Consider the following 23,149-nt stretch of genomic DNA (forward strand, 5'->3'; position numbering starts at 1 on the left):
GGAATTTCTATTCTCTCCCTATCCCCTGGGGTCAGCTACTTCCAGACTTGGTTTCTAAGACTAAAAGGGCAACTCAATGATCTACATTTCCCAAGATTGGACATGCCAAGCCAAAGTAGCACCTTTGCACCTTCCCCGGGATGACCTTCTGACTGAGCCCCTGCTCCTCTGCTATGAGCACTTAGTGCTTACAACTCCTGTGGGCTGTCAGCACATTTGCCACATTCCTCTGCTTCATCATGCTTTAGCCAACTCAAAGAATGGTTCTGACCTGTGTGGAAAGAGAGGACAGTGTCGAGTGCACAGCATACACAGGAGGCACTCCTGGGGCTGGGAGAGTACAGGCTTAAGACAGAAGCTGCTGTTCCTACTCTTTTGGAATTTCTCTTCTCAGGAGGAGAACAGGCCAGCCAGCTGACCGAGTCCATCATGGTCTCAGCAATGGTCTTTGCAGAACTTAGTTGTGGTTGTGAGAAGAGTCTTTGGTCTCCTTACAGTCAACAGGAAGAAGCTATGACCTACAAGTCAAGAGATCTTAACCTTGACTTTAAAAAGTTTAAGGTCTATTTCAGTGGAGTTTATGGATCTATTCTCAATAAAGTTGTAAATGAAAAATACAGCCATACATAGGATGTAAAGGAAATCAGCTGCATTAAAATCCAGTTTCCAAAATATATTAAAATTGTGTACCTTCATACTATGTGAAAAATGTGATTAAAAAATAATTTCAAAGTAGAGTTGTGTGTTAATCTGGGTTGACTAGAGAAAGAAATCCAGAGACACTCATATGCATATATGAAAGAGTATATAATAATACTCTCTCTATAAAAGAGTAATTGTATATTAAGAAAACATCCCAGCTCAGTGCAGATCAAGTCCAAAAGTGAAAAATTAGCCCAAATGTCCGGTACCACTCTTTAAATTCCTCTTTAGAGTCATGCAACACATGCAATGATGCTGAATGCAGGAAGATCAAAGGCCAGTGGGTGGAAAGTCTTGTGGATTCAGTGGCAGTGAAATCATCTCAGCACTGGGTACCCATGTCTTTCCTCCAGCTCCAGAGCTCTGGCTCCATCAGCTTTTCATGTGGCTTGTCAACAGAAATGTCTAACAGGGAGTGTGCATCCTGCCTCCAAGCAGGAAGACAGGAGTTCCCAGAATTCTGAGTAAAAGGCCACACCCACACAGAGTCCTCATTGGCTATGACCTGATTGACAGGCTAGACTCCACCCCTTTGCTCAACTTGGCAAAAGATTATTCAACTGCTACAGGAATCCGTAAAGATACTGATATAGCAGTATCTTGATCTCTATTGCTAACAAAATCACAGGTATTCCTAACACTCTGCTGCCTTATTGCCTTATTGCTGCACAGCAAAACTTAACAGCTTAATAGTACAAATATCAGTTCACTCAGTTGCTGAGGGGGGAAATTCTAACTGTTGCCTCAGGCTGCAGACCCCACTTTCAAGTTCACTTACATTGGCAGGCCTCTTCTTGGTCAGATGCTTTAATTCCTTGTCACTTGTCCTGACCGACATGGCAACTGTCTCCTAATTCTTCTTTCTGAGTGATACACAGGCCCCTCAGATCTCTGCTTACTTGTTTAATATCTTTTATATCTCAAAAGAGATTAGATCAAGATACAACTGAATCATCGAGGTAAAACAAACAAACAAAATATTTCAAAGTAGTTGATATTTTTTGTTGCGTATTCCCTTTTGGCAACATCTGGTACTTTGCTACAGCACCCATATCTTCAGTGATTTCTTCTTGAGGGTGAGCATTGAGCAGGAACATGTCATAGAACAAATTATTCCTAGATTGGGGCTAGAATTAAGTGCAAGCCAAAATTCATTCATATATCTATGGTTTATATATGTCTCTGGTTCACTTTAGAGACCTCATTATCATTTTAATATAGATAGTAATAATAAGGAATTGCCAGACCACCAGAAAGATGTTTATCTGTGCTTCATTGAGTATAAAATGCTATCAACTGTGTAAATCATAGCAATTTTTGAACAACATTGTAAAGAATGGAAATTCCAGAATACTTACTTGTTCTTACTTGGCACCTGTACATAGACCAAAAGGCAGTTGTTTGAACAGAGCAAAGGGATCATATGTGCTTTTAATTCAGCTAAGGTATTAATCAGTGTTGTAGCCTTACCCCATCCTTATTCAATCTGTGTGCTTAGCAGATCATCCGAAAAGCTGTAGTACATGAAGGAGGCAGAGACATGAGGGTTTGAGGAACACTCATTAACAAATTGTGATATGCACATGATACAACAATCCTCACTGAACTCAAAGACTACTTTAAGTATTTAATGAAGATGGAGGTAATCCTTCAGTCTGAATTACTCTTCTACGTTAAGAAAATTAAAATTCTTTCAGCTGGATCAATAAGCACCATCAGGATAAATAGATGACTTTATCAAGAGTTTTATTTGTATCCACAAGCAGTGCTTGTGGAAGCATTAGACAATCTCTTTTGCCCCCCAACAGTCTTATTGGCACATAATTCATATATCACCCAACTCAATAGTTCAGTCACATCAAAAGGTATAGAAATGCATGGAAATTGTTTAATGGGAACCTAATTTGCTATTTAAACTCACCAAAACACAATAAAATACATAATTTTTAAAAAAGAAGAGTTGTACAATCATCACCACAATCAGTTTTACTCATCATTATTAGCTCCCCATTTTTCCCCAACCTGCCCTGTCATAATTAATCCACTTATAATCTATAAATTTACCTATCCTTGATTTCATATACAGAAACATATAAAAAAAACACAAAATAACAAAACAGATTAAGACCTCAATCGAAAAGAGAGTAGAAAATATTAAAAAGCTACAACACATTTAAATGTATCATAATGGATATCAAATGATAGGATGCTAAATTTCAATCTAACTACATCTGCAACAATCCACTTTCCAAAGCATTCTGCTTGTTAACATGGTTATTCACATCCCTGGTCCATGGTCAGAGGTGATTCCTCAAAGGCTTCATCCACACATAGTTTACCCTCACTTTTTTTTGTGTGACTGAAATAGCTTTAAAATGGGTCAAAGCGGAGATCAAATGATAAGATGTTATATTTTTACCTAACTATGTCTTCCCTAATCAACTTTACAATGTTCTCTGTCAAAGATCACCTTGTGGACTATGGTGAGCCTGGCTCAAATATTTTCAATCACCTACTTGCTTGTGAAAGGTGGACAGTTGTGGTAGTTACATAATCTGGGGTCAATTTGAGGATTCAGAGTGAAGGAATGGAGTCTAGGCTGTCAATCAGGTCATAGCCAATGAGGCCTCTGTGTGGGCATGGCCTTCTCCTCAGGATTATGGGAACTCCTATATCCTGTATTCCTCCTTGGAAGCGGGAGTCTCTCTCTCTCTCTCTTTCTCTCCTCACTCCCTGAGAGATGCTCTACTGACAAGACACATGGAACCACGCTAGTGCCCTGAGCTGGAGAAGCAACGTGGAGACCCCTGCCAGCACTGGGATGCTTATACTGCCACTGGATCCACAAGACTTCCCACCCACTTGCCTGTGATCTTCCTGCATTTGGCATCATTGCATGTGTTACGTGAGTCTGAAGAGGAATTTATAGATTGGTATCAGACATATGGGCTAATATTGGACTTATGAACTTGATCTGGACTGGGCTGGGATGTTTTCTCAATAGTCAATTGCTCTTGTATATAAAGCTCTTTCTTAATCACATATGCATGTTTATGAATTTGTTTCTCTAGTCTACCCAGACTAACACAGACAGTGAATAAGGAAGACAAAGAAGAACTAATCCATTTGAATTATGGTGCTAGAGAAGAATGTTGAATATACCAGGGACTTCCAGAAGAATGAACAAATCTGTCTTGAAAGTACTAGCACACTTCTTAGAAGTGAGGATGGAGAGGTTTCATCCTACTTACTTTGGACATATCATCCAGGGGACCAGTTCTTGGAGAAAGAAATCAAGCTCAGTAAAACAGAGGGTCAGTGAAAAATAGTAAAACCATCAAGAAGATTGATTGACACAATGGCTACTACCACAATAGTCTCAAACATAGCAACCAACACTTGTGAAGATACACAGGACTGAGCTGTATTTTGTACTGTTGTACATGGAGTCACTATGAATCAAAGGTAACTCATTGTTGTTGTTACTAGGAGCCATCGAGTTGGTTCCAACCCATAGCAACCTTATGCACAACAGAATGAAACACTGCCCAGGCCTGCACCATTCTCACAATTGTTCCTATGCTTGAGCCCATGGTTACACTGACCTCACTGGCACCTAACAATAACCAGAATAGATTTGTCACCATTGTCATAAGTGCAAAATGTTAGATAATTAGACAGTTGATAAATGCGAAGTAAGGTGTGTGTATACATTTATCAAAAATATGCATATTATTTTCTGCCCCCTAAACTAGAATGTGAGCCCTTTAAGGTGATGTTTTGTGGAACTTGACCAGAACTTGGCATATAACTGGTGCTCAATAAATAATTTTGAATGAATAAGGGGGAATAAAAGATGGATTGAGTGGATCGTACAGGAAGTTGGAAGGGTGTTTAAGAAATCAACCCTTGTGCATGCTAACAATAAACATGGTTCTTGCCCTTTCCCCCAGGACCGCCTGGGCAAGCAGCTCCCTCTCCTAGCTCTCGAACCTCAGTCAGCAGGTTCTCCTCCAAGGAAATGCTGCCTCAAATGTGTCTGGTCCCCTTCTCTGTATGTCTTGTCCCAAAGTACTATCCAATGGGTTCCCCCCAATCACAAACGTGGTCCCATGTAGAGCTTGTCTTCATTTCTCTTCTTCTGAATGCTCTCCTACCTTTTAACTCCCCTCAACACACAGGACAGACCTTGGCCCCTCTTAGTTTGAATCATTACTAATGTGTAGCACTGTTAGTGATAAAATACCATTTCCCCAAAAATAAGACAGTGTCTTATATTAATTTTTGCTCCCAAAGATGCACTAGGTCTTATTTTCAGGGGATGTCTTATTTTCCCATGAAGAAGAATATGGTACACATTTATTGTTTATTGTTTTATTAAAAGAGACATCGCACTTCCTGTCTGCTCCGCGCCATGCTACGGTCCAGAGTCCAGAGTTACGGTAGCTTCAGGGGGCCTTATTTTTGCGGAGGTCTTATTTTCAGGGGGGTGCCTGATATTTCAGTGAGAGGCAAAACTGTAAGTAGGTCTTATTTTGGAGGGATGTCTTACTTTCGGGGAAACAGGGTATTTAGGCAAGAATAAGAATGGATGTAACGAGAAAACAATTTTATGGATTTTAAGACCCAAGCCAATGAAAGAGAATACATAGACTGTGGTTGCACCTTGGTTGAAAAAAATTAGCTTTAAGGACATATTAGGGAAAATGAGGGAAATTTGAACATAAACTGGAAATAAGATGTTAGGGAAGTGTTCATTTCCATTTATATTTGTTTTAAACTGCCAGGTTCTAAATTTTATAATACTACTAGGACAAAAGTAGGCTGATGAAGAAATGATGCATTTCTTCATTTTTTTCCTGCTCATGCTCATGAATAATACGGATGGACAGGAAACAAAGCCAACCAACAAATAAACAAATCAGTCTTGGAAGAAGTACAAACAGAATACCCCATAAAGGCCAGGATGGCAAGACTTTGTCTCCAGTACTTTGAACGGGTCAGGAATCCCTGTGAAAGAGCATCCCTGCGAAAGAGCATCCTGCTTGGGGAAGCAGCAGAGCCATGAAAAAGAGGAAGGCCCTGGACCGGATGGGTTCACACCATGCCTGCAACAATGGCATGCCTCCACCATAATAACCTTCGTGAGGACGGCTTAGGACCGGCCGTGTTCCATTCCTTAGGGCCCCTATGAGTCAGAACTAATTCGATGACACCTAACAACAACCCTATGATAACAACAAAAGAAAACAAGAACCAACCCACAAGGATGTGGCTTTAAAGAGCTTTCTCACAGAAGCTAAACTTCCAAATCAGTGTCTTAACCAGGCTGATTTCTTCTGTGGGTGTATCTCCTGATTGCTAATGTCTGCCTACAATTCCTTTGCTGTGGGTGTGTTCTCTCAGAAATGATTAGGTTTAAGACCCACCCTACTCTGATATGACCTCATTGACATAGAAAGAGAAAACAGGATCCTATTTATAGCTATAGAGATTAGGACTTTCATCTGTCTTTTTTTGTTAATGGGCAAAATTCAATTTATAACAGATGTGATAATGATACTATAATCATGTGTACATTGTGATAAGCAAAAGTGTAAAAAATATAAACAAGTTTTACATATAAGAGGTAGGTGCGTATGTAATACTATTCTTTGCATTGTTATGTGTGTTTAAAAATGTTGAGCATAAATGTTCCTCTCATGTCTAAACATATACTTCTTCAGAAGTAGGTAATTGGGCTTCAAAGAGGTGTGAGGGAGTTGTTTGCTCAGGGTCATACAACTAGTCAAGGGCAAGTTTGATGAGAGCCTTGATATCAAGACGTGCAGTTTAGATTTCTTTCTGTCACATCTGAAACAGCTTTCCATACATTTTCCCGGGCATTGAAACAGAGCCTGCACCAAAGCAGTGAGCCGGGCCAACTGAAAGAGTATGTCTCTCTGTCCCCATGCTTTGAGAGTCAATGACTTTTTATCAACTTCAAACACACCCACAAGAGATCAGTTTTCCTGGAAACTTTATACTTGATCCCATGTGACGTAAGCCACTTAACAATAAAAAGGATGTTTTTCCCGTCTCATAATCTAAGTATAAAAATAATAGAGAAATACCTTCGACAAGAATGCAGCTCACATGGTTAAGGCCTCCGTCAAGAGGTGACTTTTGCCTGTACTACTTTGTAGCATCTTGTCTGCCTAAAGCATGTGTTTTAGGCTTACCTTTCAGATCTCCATGCCCAACGGAGAATAGACTCTGGTCCTAGGCAGCCAGGATTTAAAACCTAGTTGTAACATCGGATAGCTGTCTGACCTGGAGCAAGGTGTGTTACTTTTCTGTGCCTCAGTTGAGCCACTTGTAAAATGGACATGAAGGGTTAGGTGGTTCAGTTGGAGCATTCTCGCTGTCCATGTGGGAGAACCAGGTGTGATTTTCAGACAATTGGACTCATATGCAGCTCTTTGTCAGTCAAGGTTTTCCTGTGCCTGTGATGCCGAACAAGCTTCAGTGGAGTTTCCACACTTAAATGGAAAAGAAAGAAAGGTCTAGAAATCCACTTAGGAAAATCAGCCAATGAACACACTGGCATCAGAACGGTCCAATTGCAACTGATCGAGGACATGGTACGGGATTGAGTAATGTTTCATTCTAATGGCTCCAGGTCACCATGAATTAGGAGCCAATCTAACAGCTTCCAACAGCAACTGAAAAGACATAATAGCATGACACTGCTCATATTGCAATAGGAGCTGCTAGTGAAGGATTGTTCGGTATTTGAGGAAAATGTTTCATGTGAAAGAGAACAAGCAAATGCTGATGAACAATTCTCCTTTGGTCTCTCACATTTCTGCAGCACTTGTGACCTGGAAACAGTCTTGAGAGACAAAGAGCATGTCTGCCTCCACAGAAAGACAAAGGTTGGCCAACAATGCTCCCGTGGTCTTTCTTGTCTTTCCAGGCTCTCTTTTCCATCGTCTGGAAAGTGAGTGTGTGTCTACTCACAACAATGGACAGGGTTGTTTACTGCCAAAGATGTTGAGGATCCTTGGGGAAGAACTGATGCATTTGAATTATGGTGTTGGTGAAAAACATTGGGTATACAATGGACGTTCCAAAACTGAACACATCTTATATGTTTTTCAGTGTATAAAACACAGGATTGATGAACCCATAGGGACAGCAAGTAGAATGATTTTGGAGGGGGTGGGGCGGGGTACACTGGTGGTGATGGGGAGGGTCAAAGGGAGAAGATGTCAAGGAGTTCCTGAAGAAAAAGAAAGTTTGGAAACCGATGGTGGTAGCAATTGTACAAGTCTGCTTGATGTGATTGAACTATGGAATGACATTTGAATTAACTCCCAATTCAACGTTAAAAATAAATAAATAAATTGGATTAAAGTTTTAAAATGAACACATCTAGAAGTGAGGATGGTGAAACGCCATCTCCCGTGCCTTGGAGAGGTCATCGGGAAGGACTGGCTCTCAGAGGAGGTGCCGTAGCCGGCAGAGCAGAGGGTCGGTGCGTGAGAGGAAGACCGTCGATGGACCCCAATATGGCGGCCGCTGGGCGGATGAGGCAGGACGAGACCGTGCTTTATTTAGTTGTATTTGGAGTTGCTATGAGTCAGGCTTCCCTCGGGGGCACCTAACCACGACACCATAGTGACGGAAATAGGGAGCTGGGCAGATCGCTTTGTAATGAAGCCAAGAGAGGGGTTGTAGTAGTGAGGGAACTTCCAAACGGGGAGAAAGCCAAGTATATTTCCAGCACTTGAAGTGAAGGGGAAGACAGTTTGCAGTAAGATCGAGGTTGGTAAAGAAAATTTAGAGGCAAGGGATGACACTGAGAGGAATGTAAGAGTTAAAAGCCATAGAAATAAATAAAAGTATATGCGAAATCTCCCAGCTGATGTATGAGTCCATAGATACGTGGGCTGAGTGGGTGTGTGAAGGACAGTGGGAATTTGCACATGGGTGTACACACACGCACTCACACATACATTTGACAGAGGATAGTCATACCTCTCCTGCAACTCTATCCCTGACTGTGGTGGGGTACGCAGGGGACAGTCATGAAAACTACTTGGACCTCACCAAGCACCTTGGAGGAGAACGACTATAACTCAGCATGATAGTCTCAAGGGGCACCAAAGGCAAGGAAGCATGGCCAACAGCCCCAGGACAGCAGCAGCAACAGGGCAGTGCCCCCTTGTTTCCCAGGGAAGACTCCTCCGAGAGGCTCAGGGGCCATGAATAGAGCATTCAGGATGTTCACCTTCCTGAAGGATCCCATGAAGAAGGAGGCTGTTCTAATACAAAGACAGATTTTGTCTGACGAGAGGGAACAGTTTATTGGCAAAATTTGCTCTTGATTCCCATTGCCTTAGGTCCAAGGAGCCTGGGAAAGAAAAAAGGCAGCCCTCCCTCCCCCTTTTTCCCCTCACTCGTCTGTTACAACCTAAAGAGTTGATCATCTGGAGCGAAGGGACAATTACTTGGGTTCATGCTTGGTGCCATGGAATTTTGGCTTTTCCTCCCAGCATCCAGGCTGCTCATCACATTCCGGCAACCACAGAGCGAGGAGAAGTTCAGAAGAAAAATACCTTGTCTCAAACGTAGAGGTGGCTCCTTCTCCCTGTCCGTTTGCAATGAATAGTAGAAAAAATATGGAGACGAATCATTATAAAGCAGATTTGTTATGAGCGTAATCTAACATTAATATAACCAACTCAATTGTTGTCTCATCAACTCTGACTCATAAGGGCCCTATTGACGTAGTAGAGCTACCACATTAGATATTCAAGTCTATGAAAATCCACCACCTGGTAATGTCGCACAGGAAGGCACAGAGGAAGCACCACTTGCAAAGCCAATAGAAATAATTGATGGAGGGAGTACCAGCATCACAAACATGTCTAAAGGTACTGGCTCCCAAAGGGGGCACAATTCCATTAGGAAAATGGCAAGAGCCCCACTGATCTGTGAGCTAAGACTAGTGCTGGGGTACTTTATGCACCTTGTGTTAAGGAACAGACAGATATGGAAGAAAATGGCCATATTGATAGGGTTGGGCCCTGATGTTACATGACAGGACAGAAACGAATACACCTGACATTCAGGTGAACCACTTGGGTGCCTTGTTTTGGTACTCCCTTCAAAGGGAGCATTGGTGGCCAAGTGGTTACACAATGGGCTGCTTCCCACAAGGTCATTAGTTCAAAATCAGTGTGGGAGAAAGATGAGGCTGTCTACTACTGTAAAGAGTTACAGTTTCAGAAACCCTGTGTGGCAGTTCCACCCTGACCTACAGGGTCACTAGAAGTTGAAGTGGACTCAATGGCTGAGTTTGGTTTCGGATTGTTGTTTTTGTTTGTTTGTTTGTTTTGGTTGTTGTTCCTTAATTTTAATGGGAAATTGAGAAGGGTGTGGTGCGCAGGGGCCCAGACCATTTTGAGTGAGAGTGTGGTTCACAGTCACGGGCGAGCCACAAAGTCCAGCAGAGTCCGACTTCCTTGCTATTTTCTGCAGAAGGAGAGGCCCTCTGGAATCCGGGGAACTGCTCTGTGATCGGGTTATTGTGCCAATGAGGCTTCCATAGGACCATGTGGGCGAAGGTTAAACTTGATTGGAGGGCGACAAGATGAATGGCTCTCCAAGGCCGGCCCCTTTCTCGCTTTCTCCCTGGTGATTGAACCAGTGCTGTGCTGCCTGAGCTCATCCTCTGCCTCAACCATGTGCTGAGCTATTGTGGGCCCAGCCAACCTGAGGCCCAGCCAACCAAGGAGTCCTGCTCCACCACACTTCTTGAGGATCTGTATTTGCTATGCTGTGCTCCCACTCGGTTGGCTTCTGCTACCCTGTTTCCCCGAAAATAAGTGTCTTATATTAATTTTTGCTCCCAAAGATGCGCTAGGTCTTATTTTCAGGGGATGTCTTACCTTTCCATGAAGAAGAATATGGTACACATTTATTGTTTATTGTTCTATTGTTTTATTAAAAGAGACCTCGCATTTCCTGTCTGCTCCGGCTGTGCAGTGGTGCCCGCTGCTATGGTCCAGAGTCCAGAGTTACGGTAGCTTGGGGGGCCTTATTATCAGGGGGATAATACTTTCTGGGGGATGCCTTATATTTCAGCGACAGGCAAAATTGTAAGGAGGTCTTATTTTCAGAGGATGTCTTACTTTCGGGGAAACACGGTATGCCTCAACCTCATCTTCCTGCTGCTGCTGCTCCACCCTGCTTGTCTTGCCTGAGGGCGGACTCCGAAGTCTGTTTCCTTGACCTTGGACCAGCAAACCTGAGTGAGTTGAAGAACCTTCAGTTTATTGACTGTTCCACAAAAATGAGTTGAACTGAGCTCTCGGTAGTGCAGTGTGGACTAATCAGTTATTATATTCCTGCTAGCTTGCTGCCTGTGAGTGGACTGCCTGCCCGAGGGAAGACTCAGCTGTCTGCTTCCTTGACCTTGGACCCAACAGTCCTCGTGAGTTGAAGGACTTCCAGTATATTAACTGTTCTACGGAAGTGAGTTGAGCTGAGCCCTCTGTACTGCTGTGTGGACTTATTAGCTGCTCTATTCCTTCGTGCTGTATAAATAAATATCCTGGTTTTGTTTCTCTAGAGAACCCTGCCTAACACACCTGCCTAATACATGCTCCCACCACCTATTCAAAACAGCAGACAAAGCAGTGGGCCCAATTGGTGTAATGTGATAGATGCTGGGATGTGTTGCCCAGAACCTCCTCAAAGAGCGAAGTCCTTACTCTCAACTGCAGAGACTACTCTGAGCTGTCCCGCTATTGAAGCTTGCCTCAATTAAAGAGAACCCTCTAGCCCCAGGACTCACAACCTTCCTTCATAGTCCACAACTAATGACTAATCAGTTTGGGGCTACAACCTCATTTCCCACTCTCCTCTCTCTGTGTGGGGCAGCTCTGAAGAATTACTCCATCTCCAGAACTCCCTACAGAGTTGATTGAGTCTTCTGTGAAGATATTTAGTGCTGCAGTTCAATTTCTCCCTGTGCCTAATTCTGCTTTCTTCTCTTCCCCTCCATAGGGGTCAATTCCAAGAGCATGCCCTAATAGTCCACCCACAAGCAAGTCCTCTTCCAAAGGATCCCAATCTGTGATTCTCATGTCTTTGGACACATGTATTCTCACAAGGTGCTCTGATTGTAAGAGCATTGTCCAAGTAATGGGCAACCGTCCTTGTTCTTTTTGCCAAGTCTGCATAACTTTTCAGGACATTTTTTGAATTCTCCCTGCAAGGAGCATCAAAGCGGTATATAGTCTTCCAAGCACAACCTTCATCTTCCTATTTGCACTGACTTCAGAACAGAGGCAACATTGATATTCTTAGAAAGGGGAAACTAGTGCCCATCCCTCAGAAAAGCTAATAGCTCTCAATTGGTTTAAAATATTTGCATATTTAATTTTCTTTGGAATCTAGGTTATTACTTTTAATGAAAGTGGGCCACTCTAATGCCAGTGGTATCGACACCTGAGTGGGTGTTGTAGGAATAGAGCAAAAATTGGGACATGAGAGCTAACTGCCAGTCATCTTGTAGAGAGTTTAGGCTCTGGTGACCTCTGGTAAGATCATTGTGTCATTGGATTGCTTTCATTAATGTCATTAAGTATGGTTTTAGTATGAGGGTTGGTGAGATAAAATTTCATTTCTTCATCTCATCCCATTCCCCAAACCCTTAAAAGTGGTCTGATTAAATTATTCAATAGGCAAGCACACATCCAGATTATTCTGAGGTTAATATAATCAAGCAGAAACCTCAGCTGTGGCGATTCCTTTAATACTTAGCCGTCTCCATTTGTCCTCTCCAGATCAATCTAAATGTAATTTCTTGGTCATTTGCAAAAATAAGTTCTATTTTTTTGTAACACATAGTAGATCCAGCAGCCTCTAGTTTTATTAGGATATATATACACACACACACACACAGGAAAAGAGAGTTTGGTTATTTTTGGTGTTTCTTTATGATTTTTCCCCCCTGGGGGAGGCAAGTGGAAGGAGAAGAGCTGTAGGGACGTGTAACTAACTATGACCCGTTTCATTGGTTTGGATGAAACCTAGAGCACAGACGCCTAAAGGATTTTCATCCCGTTGGATGCTTTTTTTGGCTGGGAAGAGCTGAGGCTACAGGCAGAAGACAGAGCCAGGAAAGTACAGCGTCTTGTGAAAATAGCCAGTGATGTGCAGACCCTCTCCACATTACTGTTAGACAGGCTTCTGAAAGGTCCTCTGCAAATTGGCAATTTGGACCCTTGCCCTCAGACTGCCAATCAAAAGACAATTAGCCCCCAGGTTAACCCAACTCATTTTCCTGCCATTAATAGGAGAAACGTCAATTAGAGGATTGTTCATGATCAAAGTGCTGAATGTGTTCCCCTGACAGGTCCAAACCAAGACGACGGCCCCCACTTGTGGCCTTGGAGACTGTGGGCAGGGTGCTGTGTGCCAGCGGGTCCAGCAGTTGGGAACTTTTTCCTCCCTCCAGGAGTGTTCCCACCCAGCCCCCATCATGGCTCCCTTCCTGCCAACACAAAGCTGAGACCAGTGCCCTTCGCGCTGTCAGCTGCTCCGGCGGACAGGCCGCTGCCTCAGCTGTGGGAGCAGGAAAAGCCAGGGAGCCCGAGGCTGAGACTGGACCACAGAGGTTGGGAGGTGACTTCCTTTGCCCATTTTCTGATTTCATCTGGTGTTTTTTTGTGACAAGGGAGGGACATGAGAACAGGGATGATGAAACGGTCAAGTCTAGCCCTGGAAGCACGTGACAGAGGGGGCATTTCTGAGATGGGCGTTTGTCACTCAGGCAGGGGAGTGTTCGCGGGTCTGGGGAAGAATGTCTTCCACGCAGGTTTAGTTATTGGTTAGCGTAGCTACCACCCATCTGCCAGTGGAGGTGACGTTCAACAAAGCCTCCAGACTATGGCCTGTTGATGTACTTCTGAGAATTCGTCAAGAGAAACCTGTGGACCACAACGGTCTGATCTGCAATATGTCACAGGGATGGCACCGGACGGACCAGGTCGTGTATTTTTATCTAGTGCCCTGGTCGGGTAGTGGTCCTGATGACCCCAAGGGCAGCACTTTGAAAGCAGTAAGTGCTCCACTGGCGAAACATGAAGCTTTCGACTCCCTTAGAGTTACAGCCTCCGAACCCCCCAGGGGCAAGCCTGTCTTGTCCTGTAGGGTTGCTATGATTTAGAATTCACTTGATGGCCGTGAGGCTGAAGTTCCTTTGCACCTGTGGCTGACTCCAAGCCAGCTAGTAATAATTCAGACAGGCCTTTCACGGATACCACCAAGCGCACCAGAGAACTAGGCCGAGGGACCGATCATTTGGCTGTCTTGTAACGTTCCCTTAGACTATGAAAGCATTCACTTTGTCCTGATGTTCAACGGCTAAAGTGGTTGGCTGCTAAGTGAAAGGTTGGCGGGTACCACCCACTCACGGGTCCCATGGTGGAAAGATGTGGCCATCTGCTTCTGCCATTAAGAATTGGATTGGACTCCAGGGCGTTGGGTCTGATGTTTGGAAGACTTTCCATCCAGTCGTGTTTGTCAATTGCTGGGATCCTTAAACAACGAGGGGAACAAACAAAATTTTATTATCCTGATAGCTATTGTTTAGGAATGTTCTTGAGGCCCTGAGGGTTTGCTGATCAGAAAGAGACAACAAAGGACGTGAGCCTGGCCTGCCCTGGATAAAAACAAACCAACTAAAGCTCACTTTTTCTCCCTGGGAGCAGCTTGCCCTTAGCAGCCCAGCTCATCACAACGCTACCTCCAGCGCTCCTCTGCAGTGGACCCGGAGAGAAGTGAACTTTCCACTTGGGAGATGAAGGAGCGGAACAGTAAGAGGGCAAGGAAGAAATGCAAGGAGGAAGGCGTGAGATCATGGAGCAACATGTCAAGAGGGAGGAGCAAGTCACGCCACTGACAGAACAATCATGGCAAAGGCCGTTGGAGAAGCATGAGCAGGGCTGCTCTCCCCAAGGAGGATGCTGTGTCATACAACTCTTGCGTTTCTGCTGCAGCCTTGTGGGGAAAGAGATCTCTATTGCTATCTCCTTTGGGGTGAAACCCAGAAAAGGAGACGCTGTTTCATGACACAGTAGAGCACAGACATAATAAGCCTAGAAGGAAGGATTTCTCATAATAATTCCATGAGAAATGGAACTCCCAGGATGACTGGGATTCTGAGGGAGAGCTTGAGGGAGGCGGCTGCCAGTACGGACATGGGAGAGTGAGTCAAGTTCATTAGATCCTTATCGCCAAGACCAAGGAATCACTAACTAACATCTGGGTAGTATTTAGATGAAAGAAAATAAAACAGCATTTGGTAAAATCCAAAAGGATCTCCACCAGCAGTAGGAACCAGAACACAAGGGGAGGCTTTCTTCTCTTTGAATCATAGTTTGGCAGAACCGTCAGTGCTGGGCTCTGCAGGCACAGAAATGTAAAGATACTGACTGGCCCTATTCTTAACTAAAGTGTGTGTTTGTGCCGGGGGTGGGGGTGGGGGTGGTCAGTATAAATAAACGAATAGTATGTAAGGAGATGATTACTCTAACAGAATTCTAAGGAAAGGCAGTGTTAGTAGAAATGTGGACTCTGGGCAATGTGTGTCTTGCCTCTATCAGGTGGGAGGAAATCACTGCCATGCCTTTTGTCTGGATCCCACCTGAAGGGGCTCTGATTTAAAGATCAACCCGTCTACGTATACTATATAAAGTATATACTATATAAAGATCCTATTACCATTTCTAGGGTAATAGAGGTTTCGGTGTCACATCTCAACATAAACATTTTCATCACAGAGAAAGATTGAAGTTGTCAAGCATTTCATTTCACTTGGATCGATAATCAACACCGATGGAAGCAGCAGCCTAGAAATCAATCGACATCTATAATTTGGCCCATGTACTGCAGAAGGCCTCTCTTACGGTGTTAAAGGGCAAAGATAGCACTGGGAGGATTAAGGTGTGCTGCCTCAAACCATGATATTTCCAATCATCACACGTACATTCGAAAGCTGAACAATGAAAACGGAAGAATGGAATTACAATATCGCAGAGAATATTGAATACACATCGTAGAGTACCAGAAAGACAAACACATCTGTCTCAGAAGTGCCCTCAGGGTGCTCCTTAGAAGCGAGGGCCGAGGGGTTTCCTCTTACACACTGTGGACATGTAGCAGGAAGGGTCAGACCCGTAGAAAGACATCGTGCTTGGTGAAGTACAGGGACCATGGGAAAGGGGAAGCCCTCATGTGGTGGACGGACTCGGTAGCTGTGACCGTGGCTGCAAACGTGGCAATGACGATGAGGGTGGTGCAGACCCAGGCAGTGTTTCTTTCTGTTATACCCAGGCTTGCAAAGAGTTGAAACTGACTTCATCGCACCTAATAACAGCAGCAGTGGGTTTCTGAGGACATCCCTTCAGGACTCTGTGCCTTTGTCAAATAGTGTCTGTGGGAGTCATTTCCTAAGAAAACAATTGGGAAGAGAGATGTCGGGTGAATAGATGATCAATGCCTGGGGCTGCTACATCAGGGTGAAACTAAAGGCAATGCTGCTGCTGTTGTTGTAGGTGCCATCGAGTCCACTCCGGCCCATAGCGACCCTGTGCACGACAGGATGAAACACTGCATGGTCACTGTTGTTCCTGCGCCTGAGCGTGTCGGTGCAGCCACGTGTCCATCCTTCTCTTCGAGGACCTCCCTCTTTGTTCACTGCCCCCCCCCACTTTACCAAACATGACATATTGCACAGAAAACAATTGTAAAGGTGGTGTCACCTCCTTCCAACAGCACTTGATGCTATAGGTGCATGTGAGGCTGGGGGAACAGAGGATTTTCTAACTAGGAGGGTCCACAGCATAGTTCATTGGGGAATTAGTGGTTCAATAGTAGACTTCTTCTCTTCCAGACTCTTGGAGACCCAGGCTCCTGCCCAGCCAAAGGAACTCATCGGCAGCCATCACCTACCCATAGGTCAGCAGAGGCTATGCGATGCTAGGATGCTACGAAGTTTCAGTGGTGCTTCCAAACTAAGATGGACTAGAAAGGAAAACCTGGTCATTTATTTCTAAAAAAAAATTAACCAATACAAACCCTATGGATCACAGTGGTCCTAGCTGCAGCCGGTCACAGGAGTAGCACGGATTGGGCATCATTGTGTGCGTAGTCACCATGGGGACTGATTCAGGAGCAGCTAATAACAATGGCAGACTGTAGCTCAGATCACACTGAAGGATACTGAAGTGACCTGAGCTGCCTGCCTTTAAAGGGGAATTCCAAATTAGGAAACAGGAAATGGGCATTTACTAATTGATTTATTTTTCTTTCTGCTCTTCTGACATCGATTTGCTTGCTATTCCTCACATGACCTTGCTTTAAAGCCATTTGATAGTAATTTTTTTTAATGGATGGCTGTAGGCTATGATGGAAAAATAGGATTTAAAATTCAACATCTTTGATTTGAATTCTGACGTTTACACACTTTACTGCTTGAACTCATACAAACCATTTATTTATTGTTCTATAAAATGAGCTACTGATTACATTTGACATTGAAAAAAGACTTTCTCAGCCTCAACACCAAGTGCCCTGCAATTGGCCATCTTTAAAACCGCTATAAACCTTGGGAGGGACATTTCTTAGCTTGATTGTTCCATCTTCTCTGACATTAACTTCTTTTGTACTTGAATTGCTCAAATGCTCATGTTTATTATCTCATTTATTTTCATACCACCGTATGAATCCAGCACTGTCATTTGCCTTGCATTATAATGGATGACCCTGAGGCTTAACAGTCTAAGCAGTTGTCCCAAAGCCCACACCTTGGAGAAAGTTCTGGAAAGTGTCCTCAGAATTCCAGACTTCTGTCTCAAGATTCCTTCTACAGTTCCCCTCCCTGGCCATGACCTCCACTCTGACGTAGACCAAATGCCCACCTGCCTGAAATGAGAGGCTGAAATTGCTCAGGTCCGGCTTCCCACTTATAGTCACTCTCTCATCAGCATCTCTGCTTTCAGACACCCCCAGGTGCAGAGATTTGCTGCACCACCTGGTAGCTCCCTCCAGTGTTTGTGACAGCTCTGAACGCTGAATGGTCCTATTGGTCGTTCTATGCTGGATGCTGGAACCCTTCACGCTTATTAGACAAGGGATGATAAGCTGTGTGGCTCCACTTCAGCTCACAAGAACTAGCTATCATTTCTCACACCCACTCGGAGCCTAGACCAACACAGGCCTGCCTCTCACGACCACAGTGTAGACACACTCACTGCCAAATGATGCAAGCGTTTCTGCCCTGCTTCGTGGTTGTTTTCAAATTAAAAGGTACTTTGGGGATGACTGAAATTCCCCCAAGTGCTTGTCGAGGGACTCTGGCAGTTCCTCCCAAAGTGCTCTGGATCTGAGCACAGCCACTCAGCCTCAGACTTCCCACCCCTGGCGGGACTCAGGCTCTTGTACTTTCTGAACTTCGCTTCTAATAAGTATGCCAGCTTCCTGCCCGAGAAGGGCTCTTTCCTGGCCCAGCAGAACTCCAGTTTTATCCCAGGTCCATCTGTGGAAAGTCTATTATAGTATTAGGGAACATCTTTGTTAGCTCATACTATAATAGAAATAGCACAAATGGGTGATTTTTAACAAACGGAAATTTATTTGGTTCATACTTTAAGAGGCTAACAATCCAGATTCAAGTGGCAGCTCTAAGGAAAAGCTTTTTTGGTTTAAGTTATTTTCTGTCAACTCTAGAGGAAGGTCTTTGTCTCTTCACCTTCTTCTTCCTGGTTCTTTAGACGGCTCCCCTGTGTCTAGAATGTTCTTAGTGCCAGGATCCAAGACTCAAAGGCCACATTTCATTCCAGGGGTCTTCTTTCGTGGTAGTGAGGTTACTCTTCTCTCTGCTCAATTCTCTCTCCCCTTATTTCTTTTAAGATAAAAGGTGTGACTTAAGTGAGGTCATACATGTATGACTTGAGTACTTATAAGAGGGTGACTCAAGATACATCCCTACTCATTCTGCCTCATGATTATATAGAAGCTAGGATTTAGCACGCATCACAAAAATGGAGGATGATTGCATCAAATCACAAACTGGAGGACCATTACACAATAACGGAAATCATCGCCTAATCAAGTGGCCTCGTATTTTGTGGGGACACAACTCAGTCCTGACAAGAAGTAAGCTGAAGGACTCTGCATGTACACGGAGGCCAGACACCCCAGAGACCTCAGTGGGGCAGCACATGCAAGGGTGGAGGAGGGAGATCTCTTGGAAGTCTCTGCTTAACTCTATCTGTACGGACAGACTATTGACCAACACAGTGTTGACTACTAACGGAAAAATGTCATCCTGAAACCATTCAAGGGCACCTTAAAAACTCTGGTTATTTGCTTCTGAGAGGGCAGAGAGTTTAAAACCCTGTGGAGGACAGGGCTGCTGTCCAAGACTTGAGGACGCCATGAATGGGCATCAGCTCTATGGCCATTGGGCTGATTTTTCTGGTTTTATAGAACTGGAAGATGGGCACTGCAAGGTGGAAGGGGCTCCAAATGCACAGTGAACACAAGCATGCTAACAATTGCAAATGTGGCACAAAGAAACGAGCCCTGGTTTTGTTGTAAATGAGGTAATCACGAATCGGTGCTGAGTCAACAACCACTAATGTCAGCAATGTCTAACACAGAGGTTCCTTGATGTTGGAGGGATGTTGCTTTTCTTGAGTCCTCAGAGTTTTGTCCCCTCCTTCCTTCCAAGGATCAGACCCACAGACTGTCCAAGGTAAAAGGAGCACTAAGGAGAGCCTGGTCCACCCACCCAATGGTGACTACCGACCCTGGGGGACGCAACCAGTGTGTAGTGGTGAATCTGGGGAAGAATTGGCACTAGAGTTGGATGCTCCTGCCACCCTAGCTGCAGCTGGCTGCCAGGCCTCACTTGCTCACATGTCTCACTTGCTGTAGAATTGCAAAAGGGCTTTTTCTCACCTACTTCTTTCTTCCAGAAAGACAGTTGGATAGGTCATAATTTGAGACTGGAGAAAATAAGTGGAGGCTTCATAATCTCATGAGATCCTTGTTAACGGAAGAGAATATAAGAATGATTTCTATTTCTAAATGATGATAATTGTCTGGCATGATTCAGGTCTTATTTCCTTCAAAGCCATTTAAGGATTGGATGGACTGGGTCTATCTTTTTGTTCCCTCCCAGCGGTCACTTGTATTATCAGTCAGTCACGGTGCTATTGTTCTCTTCTTCTTTTTCCTTTCAGTAGGCTCATGCCGGGAAATTGGTCACCTTGTTTTATCTTCAATACATTTTCATCCCTCTTCCCATCTATGCTTTGCAAAACCTAGTTTTGTAGGTTTCGCCTTCTACTCAATCGACCCTTCCCTCCTGGAAACTTTGCACTCCCTCCGCTTTAGCGACACCACCTCTCTGCTGCTGTAGACTGTGGCCACCTCTTCCTCGGAACTCATCCTTAGCGGCCAGCACTTCAGCTGGCTCCATCCTCGACTCTCTCTCCTTGATGTATGTCCTCTTCCTGAGTAAATGACTCAGTGGGTTCAGCAACTGCATTTGCTCACCTGGCTGTTGTTGATTTGAGTTTTGTGGCAGGTTTTCCAGGTCGAGCAAGCTTCCCAATCATCTACCACTAAAAGGAATCTCCCTGGACTGTAATCCATAATCTCCAAATTGATTGTGATGCACTTTATCAGATCCATTTAACACCAGGGGGGAAAAAACTGGAAAAGCCCAATACCCTCAAATGCTGGGGACATTGTGGAGAAAGGGCATCTCATAGCTGTTTCAATTTGTATTTTTCTGATGACTAGTGAAATGTCAGATTTGCTCATGAATTTTTGGAATTCTAATTTCCTGGTTTATATCTCTAACACACTCTTTTTTCTATTAGGTAAAGTGTCTGTTTTTCATACTGATTTGTAAGAATCCTTTATATATGTAAGTTATCTTCTCCCAGTCAGTGACTGTGTTAGTCTGGGTAGACTAGAGAAACAAATTCATAGACACTCATATATGTATAAGAAAGAGTTTTATATACAAGAGCAATTGAATATTGAGAAAACATCTCAGCCCAGTCCAGATCTAGTCCATAAGTACGATATTAGCCCATATGTCCAATACCAAGCTATAAATTCCTCTTCAGAGTCACACAACACATGCAATGACAATGAATGCAGGACAATCACAGGCCAGTGGGTAGAAAGTCGTGTGGATCCAGTGGCAATATAAGCATCTCAGTGCTGGCATGGGTCTCCACGTGGCTCCTTCAGCAGAGGGCACTAGCATAGCTCCATGTGTCTTGTCAGCTGCAATGGCTCCAAGGGAGTGGATATGTGTCCTGCTTCCAGCGAGCTATTTATCTCCTTATCACTTCCAAATGAGGTCGTCAAGCTGCGACCTGATTAATAAGCTAGACTCTACCCCTTCACTCTTAAGTCTCAAATTGACAACTGATTATGTAACCACCCCAGTGACTTGTAGTAAACGTGTGACTTTGGTCAATTTGGCTACATTAAAAATGCTTTAACTTATATACCAAAAACCAAACTCACTGCCGTCAAGTAGATGCTGATAGTGACCCTATAGGACAGGGTAGACTGTCCCTCTTTTAGGGGTTGAAAGCCCCATCTTTCTTCTGTAGAGAGGTTGGTGGTTTCAAACTACTGACTTAAAGTTAGCAGCACAACACATAACCACTATGCCACCAGAGCAACTTTAATACTTCTATACAAAAGCAAAAATGAACCACCACCCTCCAAACATGCACACAACAATCTTTTCCTTTGAAGTTTATGTTTTTATATCTTAATTAAATATGTGCCAATAATTATCATATGATCAGAGCTGGAATGTTAAGTGCAACTGTTTAAATAATAAGAAGCCATCAATAAGTCATTAATACAAAAACCAACTCCAAAACAGGTGTCAAGAAATGCCACCATTTTCTTCCTAGCTGTTTGACTTTGGGAAGGTCTTCGAACTTTTATGAGAGAGAGGCCGCACACCACTGAGTGTCTGACTGGCGGGCCGTGTGTCCCTGAAGAAAGGAAAAGTCGGGTTGCTACATTTCTTGCTGGCTGCTATTGTCGTCCCTTCACTGACCTTTGCTGAATTGGTGAAATCTGCAGCTGCCGTGAAAAACGCCCCTTTTCCCAGACTTGCACTAAAATGCCTTGTTCTGACCTGACTGTCTCAGTGGGAAAATGGGCAACATCTCTGGGAATTTTGAATCTGAACAAACTCTATTTGCGCAAGCAAATGGGGTTTCCAGAGTCCCTGCCAGAGAGACACTGCACCAGAGTTCCCTAGTGAAGCCACTGAGGTATCAATTTTCACCCCTCACCCCCACTTCTGGTATTTAGAAGTTGTTCTGAAGCGATAGGCCAGGGTTCAGTCTAGGAAATGTAGAACTACAAAGCAGGTGAGTTTGTTTTGAACTGGACTTCAGCTTCCGCCATTCTGCAGCACTTACTCATGGTTTTTGCCCTTTTTCTTTCTGCCACTTCATATTCTAAGAAGCCCATCCCATGCCATTTCACCCTATTCTACCAGCTAACATTCCCTGAGAGCAGAATAGTGTCAGCCTCAGTAATGCGACCATTATTCATGATATTATTAATGATGAGGGGGAAGGCATGGTATCTTGATTTCTATGTTCTATACATATGAGTAAGGGGCCTGGTGATGCTGTGGTTTAGGCTTTGGGCTGCTAACTCCAAGGCCAGTGTTCAAGTCCATCAGCCTCTTCTTGGGAAAAATATGAGGCTGTGAAGATTTAGAGTCTCGGAAACTCTTTTAGGGTTGCTCTGAGTAATAGTCCACTTGATGGCAGGGCTTGGTTTGATTTGGTACAACTAACTCACAGACAATACTCACCAGTAAGGAAGAATGTTAGGTGAGCTAACAGGTTACCACAAGTCAGAATTAAGAAATAATTAGGATGCAATCACTGGTCCACAACAGCACCTCTCCTCAGGAGTCAAGTCTCTCTCTGGCCTTCAGCCTCTCAGGCATTTGGACGGGGAGCCTGCCTGTGCCTTGGCCTCACAGTCCCCTCATCGTGGCACTGCTCCCCTGGGATTTCCTTGCTTCGGCCTCTGGCCTCAGCCAGCCTCCTTTCCTCTGCCCCAGAGTTTCTGTACCACAGTCTCTCGTGCCTCTGGTCTCAGTTTCCACCATTTCAGACAGAGCTCTCAGGCTGGCTCCACGTCCCATAGGCCTGGGGGTTTTCTCTTTGCATCTGAGGTGGCTCTTATACACAGTGGCAAGGCTTTGTGGTATGGCTTTGTCTTCAAAAATTTAATACCCCCTTGATCCTGTCTGTTAGGATAGCAGAGAACTCAGTCCAAAATGAGATTATAGCCACAGATATGGAGTCCAGAATTA

Source organism: Echinops telfairi, unplaced genomic scaffold (genome assembly GCF_000313985.2).
Source record: "Echinops telfairi isolate 266 unplaced genomic scaffold, ASM31398v2 ScPeMD7_7469;HRSCAF=8507_1, whole genome shotgun sequence".
Taxonomy (NCBI): Eukaryota; Metazoa; Chordata; class Mammalia; order Afrosoricida; family Tenrecidae; genus Echinops; species Echinops telfairi.